The 8,421-nt window shown below is 51.2% G+C and overlaps 1 pseudogene; it reads right to left on the bottom strand.

The window, feature by feature from the left end:
- Positions 1-5,336: 5,336 nt before the first annotated feature.
- On the bottom strand, positions 5,337-6,337 carry LOC137677550 (olfactory receptor 14A16-like; annotated as a pseudogene).
- Between the last annotated feature and the right edge of the window lie 2,084 nt (positions 6,338-8,421).

The following is an 8,421-nucleotide window of genomic DNA, read 5'->3' as shown; positions in this document are numbered from 1 at the left end:
CAGGACCCAACACTGAGTCTTCTTGAACCTCAGTACAGTTGGCCTAGGCCCATCGATCCATCCTGTCCTGATCCCTCTGCAGAACCTTCCTGCCCTCAAGCAGATCAACAGTCCCGCCCAACTTGGTGTCATCTGAGAACTTACTGAGGGTGCACTTGATCCCCTCATCCAGATCATTGATAAAGATATTAAAGAGAACTGGCCCCAATACTGAGCCCTGGAAAACACCACTTGTGACCAGCCGCCAACTGGATTTAACTCCATTCACCACAACTCTTTGGGCCTGGCCATACAGCCAGTTTTATGCCCAACAAAGCGTACGCCCATCCAAGCCATAAGCAGTCAGTTGCTCCAGGAGAGTGCTATGGGAGACAGTGTCAAAGGCTTTACTAAAGTCTAGGGAGACAACATCCACAGCCTTTCCCTCATCCAGTAAGCGGGTCATCTTGTCATAGAAGTAGATTAGATTACTCAAACAGGACTTTCAAGATTCTAGTCTATGTAAATGATGGAAGCGACATGGCTCTGTCAGCTTTCTCTGGTAACGGGCAGTTCCCAGCAGGAATGTGACTGGGAAAGGGCCTGTGAGGTCACTTCTTTCTGAAGCAGCTGATAGGTCAGCCCTTGGCTCATGGCTAGGATATGGGCTTTTAGGCTCACCTCTGACAGTGTCGCTGACAGGGCAGCAGAAGGCACGTGGTTGGCACGTTGATTGTGGGAATCCCTTTCCCTGAGTACCTGGTAGGCCCATCCAGGAAGAGGGCTTGGATATGGGCTGTCATGACCTTTCCTCCTGAGTACCTGATAGGACAGCAGCACCACGGTTTGGTTGTGTTTAGCCGAGAAGCTGAAAGGCCAGAGACAGGCACGTGGCTTGCAAGATCATGGTGAGGTTACTTCTGTCTGGTCAGATCATGCAGCAAGTCTTGCAGATCCCATCTGTAGAAGGGTTATCCCATTTTGATGCTGTGATCACTTTCAGTGTTTTCTTACAAGGAAAAAGTTCAAGTCATCATTTCTGCTGGCCCCAAAAGAGGCTGTTCACATGTGAAATTCTTGTGGCAGTTTTAGACAAAGATAAGGACATGCAGTTGGGCTGATCACTGGTACTGAGTGGGAGCTTCCTACAGACATTTCATTACAATCAAATTTATCCTGCAAGCCAGCAATATGATCTCCGCCACACAGCCTGAAGGCCAAGCTGTACGTAGAGCACGGCACAGCACAGGCCTGGGTCTACTCAGGTTTACTGTTACATGGATCACTGACTCCTTGAGCTATAACGGGCTTTGGGTCAGGATCACTGAACTGCCCGAGGAAGGTTGGGAAGATGATGAGGTGTCCTCTAGGCAGCTGGAGGAAGGGACACAATTTTAGGCCCTGGTAGTCACTGGGGACTTTGAAGACCATGGACCTCTGCTAAAAGAACTCAGAGGGTAGGTGGAAGGTGATCCCTGCTCCAACATGGTAAGAATGCTCTCCTGCATCTGGTTTTCACAAGGAGACAAGGCAGGACTGGTGGAAGATGTGGAGGGCAGATTTTGCTGCAGTGCGAGTGAGGTGGTATAGCAGAAAATCCTGAGGGAAGTGAGCAAGACGAATTGTAGCAGGGCTGAGTAGAGAGGAAGGATGACCTCCACCAACCCCTCAGCCCAGGATGCCATTTTCCACCTTTGCTGCAAAGGTGCAAAGTCAGGAGAGGAAAAGCCTTTGGGGACACCGAATCACAGCCTTCCCACAGCTTCCTGGGTATCAGCAAGGAAATGGAGCCAGGCTCTTCCCTGTTGTGCATGATGGGAGGACGAGGGCCAATGGGCATCAGCTGAATCAAGGGAGGAAAAACTTGCTTCACATCAAGACGGTCAATCACTGGAGCAGATTTCCCAGAGACCTTGTGTCATCTCCATCCTTGGAGCTTTTCAAGCCCCAAATGAATAAAGCCCTGAGCAAATTGCTCTAACCCCATAGCTGACCCTGCTGAGAGAAGAAGAGTGGCCTAGAGACCTCCTGAGGTCCCTTCCAGCATTAATGATTCTACATTTCCATCTGCAACTGATCTTTCCTTTATGATGGGAGGGAAAGCACTCAGGTTCCAAGTGACCTTTGATGTCAGACAGAGAGAAGTTTTGTCAGGTGATCTGTGACTTTCTTGTCCGACTCACAGAATCACAGAATCAATCAGGTTGGAAGAGACCTCTGGGATCATCGAGTGTGCAAGGCTGAGTGAAGGACAATAATGGCACAGCCACTTCCAGCTTCCCCATGGGGCTGCAAGGAGACATGAGGACAGCAAGGCTTTAGGCCTCAGAGGCAGAGAAAACTGCCATAGCCAAGGGGACAAAGACCTGGGTTCTGTTGGTGCCTTCCAGCCTTGCCAGCACCCTTGCCCATCTCCATCACAGCCTGTTCTACACGGTCCTACACCTGCCCCTCTTTCCCTGCAGGCTGTAGGCACCCATCTTGCTTCCCCGTCTTGCTCTCCAAACTACCATTTCCATATCTTCACTGATGTGTCTCCACCCTCACTGGCTGTTCTTTGAAACATAAAGCCATGGGTTGATCCAGACTCCCTCTGGGTGACCTCTTGCACCACAGCACTACCCTTCAAGTGAAATTTCTTCCTCCTGACATCCAGTCTTGACTTTCTAAATTGCATTTTGTGACATTTCTCCTCTCTCTTGCTTTTTCCCACCACCAAGGAAAGCTCTACCATCTCAAAAACAACCCTTCAAACAGGGAACCCAACCTGTTAGCCTTCTTGTGGTCTTTCACCTGACCAGAGACAAGTAACCTCACCATCATCTTCTAAATCACATGACTGCTGCTGGCCTTTCAGCATCTCGGATCAACACAACAATGTGCCTGATGCTGTCCCGTCACATACTCAGGCAGAACGGACATGACAACCCATATGCAAGCCCTCTTCCTGGGTAGGCCCTATGGGGCACTTTGGCAGAGGTACTTTCCCAGCCGAGCTCCTCCTGCTGGCCTATCACCTCCAGAGACAGAACTGACCTCACAGTCCCCTTCACAGCCATACACTTCCTGTTGGATTACGAGTTTCTGAGACACAATTGACCTCATAATACCATATCCATCCATAACCCTCCTATGGCCCAGGACCTGACCAGATAAAAGTATGCTTGTTTTATCAAATTTATCCAATATATTTCCTACTAATGATTTGAGTGGAGAAACATTCTCCACAGGAACTGCTGTATTTATGTTGTCACCATTTATATCTCCTTTTCTGACTCTTTTTTTTTTCTTTTTCTTCTTATCTCTCTTCAAAAACCTTTCCAAGGGAAAGATTCATTGAATCACAGAATAACTGAGGTTTGAAGAGGGCCCTGAACATCATCTTGTCTCGCTCACCTACTCAAGGAAGTTTAAACCAGAGGAGGTGGTTCAACGCCTCCACCCAGCTTTGCATCATCCACAAAGCAGCTGAAAGTGCGCTCTGTCACATCATACAGGGCGATAACAAAGATGTTCAACAGTGCTGGCCCAAGTGCTCGAAACTGAGGAGTGCCACTAGTAACTGGCTGCATGGAGGACTTTGTATCCCTGATGATATTTGGACTTGATAGTCCAGCCACCTTCCCACGCAGAGTTCACTTCTTCAGCCCAGAAGCACCACTATGCCTATAAGGACACCACAGGACACCATGTCTAAGGCCTTTCAAAACTCCATGCACACAACGTGCTTCCTTTCCCCTGCCCATTTTGGTTCACCAATCCTTTTCTTGTCTTTCAAGTGCCTGGAAATGGCTGCAGGAGGACATGTCCCATCGCCTTCCCCGGGGACACAGGTAGGCTGACCAGCCCGTAATTTTCCCATTTCTTGTTCCTGCCCTTCTTGAAGATGGGTTTGACATCTGCCTTTTCCAAGGACCCCAGAACCTGTCTGATTGCTCTGGCACTTTTGAGAGCACAATCCAGAATAATGGGCAAGGGTGACATAGCAGACAGGAGCACTTGCAATGAGCCTGTCCAAGGCAGCTGAGATGAATCTCACTGGGCCAGTAGAGTTTGTTCCTGGAGTCACAGAGAAATGTCAGGTTACTGTGAGGTGTCCACATCTGAGCCGGCCTCATGGACTCCTATGCACCCAGGGATGTTCAGAGACAGAGTCTGTCCCTTTTACACAAAGAGGCAGGAGTCATAGTGTCTCCCTGGCCTGCTGCTGCCACTCCCAGAGGATGGGATACACCACAGCCCTATGGTGTATCTTCCTGCTCTGCACTCGTCTGGGATGCCCCACATCATGAGCAACGGACAAAGGGACCTCGGTTCAAGGAAGCACATCCCAGTGCTGCATTCAGGTGGTTTCCCATGATACATTACTCTCAACGTGCAGTGACCCCGACACACTGTCTGTCCCACAGGCCTTCATGGAACCCAAAGGAAGACCTGTTTGTGTTCCCTCAGGTTCATCTCACCTCACACACACAATGTGCATGCTTACATCTCGTCTGTACAATGGAAACACGGACTTTCGATCTACCCATTTGGTGCCCTTCCATGGAGAGACAGAGAACCTAACCAAGCTGGGGTGAGAGGCCAGTGCTGGGTTTGATGGTTGAGGGGCTGGTCCGTGATGATTACCGTGGGTCAGCTTCCCTGGGGTGTCCAGTGAACATCGGCACAGACCAAACACAGCTCTGCTGGTCCTTCAGGTCTCTCACAGGATGTCTGGCTGTGAGGACACTGCTGCACACCCAACCATGAACACCCACACTGTTTAGCTGTACACTGGTGCATTCATCTGCAGGCCACTTTCTTGGGCATGTTCTTGAGAGAATCTTTGGAAGAAGACCTAAGCCTTCAGGCACTGCCCTGTGGATATCACCTTTCTTTATGGAAAGGCTGTTATGGAGGTCAAATCTGTCACAGAGGTGCCCATTGCCTGTCCCTGCCTGTAGTCACAGGACTACCATGCAGCACAACTGTGACCAAGCTGCCAGAGCACTCAGGCCTTTACACGAACGCAAGGGATCAGAGAGTGTGAAAGTGGAAAGAGAACAGCTCTGGAAGACCAAGCACTGGTGATCCCTGGCAGTGCTGCCATGCTGAGACTCTTTTCCCCTCCACCCATGCACACAGGAGATGTCCCTGTAGCTCCAAAAAGGCCTTGGAGGAATGATCTCAGGAAAGAAATAGTCACTGCAGGGACCTTTATTTTATTTAAACACACAGAGAGCACCGCTCCTCATTTACATAGCCAGAAAAGAAAAGCAGACAGTGAATTAGAAAAGGGGATGACAGCATTATCATAAGTAAAAAACCACCGCCACCACTAAAAAAAAAAAAAGTCAGTCTGGGCCTATAAAGAGTTACATTATAACTGCTCTGCAGAAGATGATGGGCGTTTTATTGCTTCAGAAAAGCATCCGGTTATCAGTTTCCACAGGGCATCCTTGAGCTCTTGGTTCCTCATGCTGTAGATGAGGGGGTTCACTGCTGGAGGCACCACCGAGTACAGAATTGCCACTACCAGATCCACCGATGGGAAGGAGATGGAGGGGGGCTTCAGGTAGGCAAACGCTGCAGTGCTGACAAACAGGGAGACCACGGCCAGGTGAGGGAGGCAGGTGGAAAAGGCTTTGTGCCATCCCTGCTCAGAGGGTATCCTCATCACAGCCCTGAAGATCTGCACATAGGACACCACGATGAAAACAAAACATCCAAAACCTAAACAGGCACCAACCAAAAGAAGCCCAACTTCCCTGAGGCAGGACTGTGAGCAGGAGAGCTTGAGGATCTGGGGGATTTCACAGAAGAACTGGTCCACAACATTGCCTTGGCAGAGGGGTAGTGAAAATGTATTGGCAGTGTGCAGCACTGCATAGAGGAAACAACTGCCCCAGGCAGATGCTGCCATGTGGACACAAGCTCTGCTGCCCAGGAGGGTCCCGTAATGCAGGGGTTTGCAGATGGCAACGTAGCGGTCATAGGCCATGATGGTGAGAAGAATATACTCTGCTGAAATGAAAAAGACAAAGAGAAAGACCTGGGCAGCACATCCTGAGTAGGAGATGTCTCTGCTGTCCCACAGGGAATTAGCCATGGATTTAGGGACAGTGGTGGAGATGGTGCCCAGGTCAAGGAGGGAGAGGTTGAGGAGGAAGAAGTACATGGGGGTGTGGAGGCGGTGGTCACAGGCTACAGCGGTGATGATGAGGCCATTGCCTATAAGGGCAGCCAGGTAGATGCCCAGGAAGAGCCAGAAGTGCAAGAGCTGCACCTCCTGTGTGTCTGCAAACGCCAGGAGGAGGAACTTGGTGATGGAGCTGCTGTTGGACATTTGCTGCCTCTGGGCATGGGGACCTGTCATAGGAGAAAAAGAGAGTGACAAGATAGGGGAGACTTCTCTAAGCAAAATCAAAGCCATTTCCCACAGTCTCCCCCATGTAACCCACAGACATCTTTTTGTTTTTCTAGGAGACCTTCCTTCAGCTCCGTGGCTGGAGCCCTGGTTGGTGCTGGCTGAGTGTGTGATGAAGAGCTGGGCCTCTCCCCAAGAGCTCTTGATAAATCAGCCCCGCTCTGCAGAAGTCGGTTGGGGCAGGGAACGGTCCTGGTGGACAACTTTGTCCAATGAAACTGCTGTTAACAGCCTGTCAGCATCTGCACCCCAGTGCTAAGGAACAGGGAGGGCAGAAGGCAGTTTAAGAGTTCTAGGTTCTTTTACAGCTCCCCCTCCATCTTCCCTGGTGGGTGTTCTTGGATGTCAGAAACCCTCAGCATTTCTGCTGCACACAGGGAGAACAGAGTGAGTCCTGCGAGGCAAGAGGATTGCCTGTGGCTTAGTGCAGAGTGAGAGGAGCTGGTCTGTCCCTCCATCAAGTTCACAGTTTCTCTGGGAACTGGCACCTTTCTGAGATGGAGGGTTATCACACTCCCATGTTACCCTGAAAAATAACCAGACACTGCTGAGAGCAGAGGGATCCACTGCAGACCACTAAGTGCCTCACCCTTTCTCAAGGTCTCAGCACCCCACTTCCAGCCCATGACACTCATGCCTTATTTCACCAACCCAACAGCATTTCCTCAGCTGCAGAGGCTTTGCGTTCTCCATGGGGCTTTAAGATAAAACAGAGGTGCTATGGGACAGGTTTGCATCCTTGAGGGCAGCTCACAGCTTGGAAGGACATCTCAAGGGGACAGTCAAGTGTCCTAACAAGGGCATCTCAGTAGGAGTCAGCTCATATCCCAGCCCCACAGACTGTATTGACCAGATCCCACAGATGGGAGGAAAGCTGGGACACTTGTTCCCATGGACACACCTGCATGAAAGGACCCACAAGATCAGTGTGTGACTCTGCAGCTGAAACTCCACCTCCCCAGAGAGCCTGGCAGCAAGAATGAAATAACCACAGCAATGACAGAGACAAGTGGAGAAACAAGGGAAAACACAGTGAGGGTGTGTCTGGGAGAGGCCAGGGCAGAGGCAGCCGGGCCCTCAGGACAGCGGTACCCTGACCCAGCTGTGCACGCCACCTCCCACACACCAGCATTGCCGGGCAGCTGCTCTCAGCCCCTGTGCTCTGCAGAGGGAACTGGGCACGTGGCTGGAGAGCTGCACCACGGCTCTGCTGGAGCTCTGGCTGCACAGGAGGGGGTTCATGTCCTGGACCCCACGGCTCTGAGGGCAGAGGCTTTGGTGGTTGGGAGAGGAGGCAAGGGGTCTTGCTCAGAGGAAGGGGTCTGCATTGGTGGGGGTCACACGGAGCTTTCTGAATTCTCCCTCCCACAACATTTCTGGTTTTAGTTTCCTCTCATTCCCAGATCATATCTCTGCTGCCTGGGGATTTTCCTCCTGGGAGGTGTTTCCCTGTCAGCACTCACAGACCCCATTGCAACCTACACTCACCTACACAAACCTGCCTGTTTGCAGGGCACTGGCTGCGTGCATGGTCCTGGTTGGAGGTTCAGAAGGGCAGAACACCCTGATGGGTCCAGCAAAGGTGATGCTGGTGCTGTCCATGGGCTGAGGAGTGGGTGAAGGCACTTTAGGAGGCTCCTAGCAGGTGTACTGACAACTTGAAGTTACAGCTCATGAGTCTCAATGACTTGTTCAAACTTGAGGATATTTTTCCATTTCTCTTTCCCCCCACTCCCCCTCCTGTCCCCTGCCCTCAAAGTAGGAAACTGAAAACACAGACTCAGGAAATCTCTTTATCTTTATAGCAAACCCTGCCTTGACCTTCCTCTTGAAACATCCCCTTGCAAGTTTCCTAGTGCTGATCTGGAGCTGTGAGCAGCCCTGGCTCACACAGCACCCTCTCGACAGCAGAAGGACCCTGCCCTGCCTGGGCTCACTCCTTCCACCCACAGCTTCCCCCTGCAGCACCAGAGGGAGCTCCCCGGGCAGGCTGAGTGCTGACCCTGGCAGGCAGCACAGTCCCTGCCCCAGCA

The sequence above is a fragment of the Nyctibius grandis genome, unplaced genomic scaffold (genome assembly GCF_013368605.1).
Source record: "Nyctibius grandis isolate bNycGra1 unplaced genomic scaffold, bNycGra1.pri scaffold_94_arrow_ctg1, whole genome shotgun sequence".
Classification (NCBI taxonomy): Eukaryota; Metazoa; Chordata; class Aves; order Nyctibiiformes; family Nyctibiidae; genus Nyctibius; species Nyctibius grandis.
Note: the sequence above shows the minus strand (reverse complement) of the source record. Positions and strands in the feature narration are given on the sequence as shown.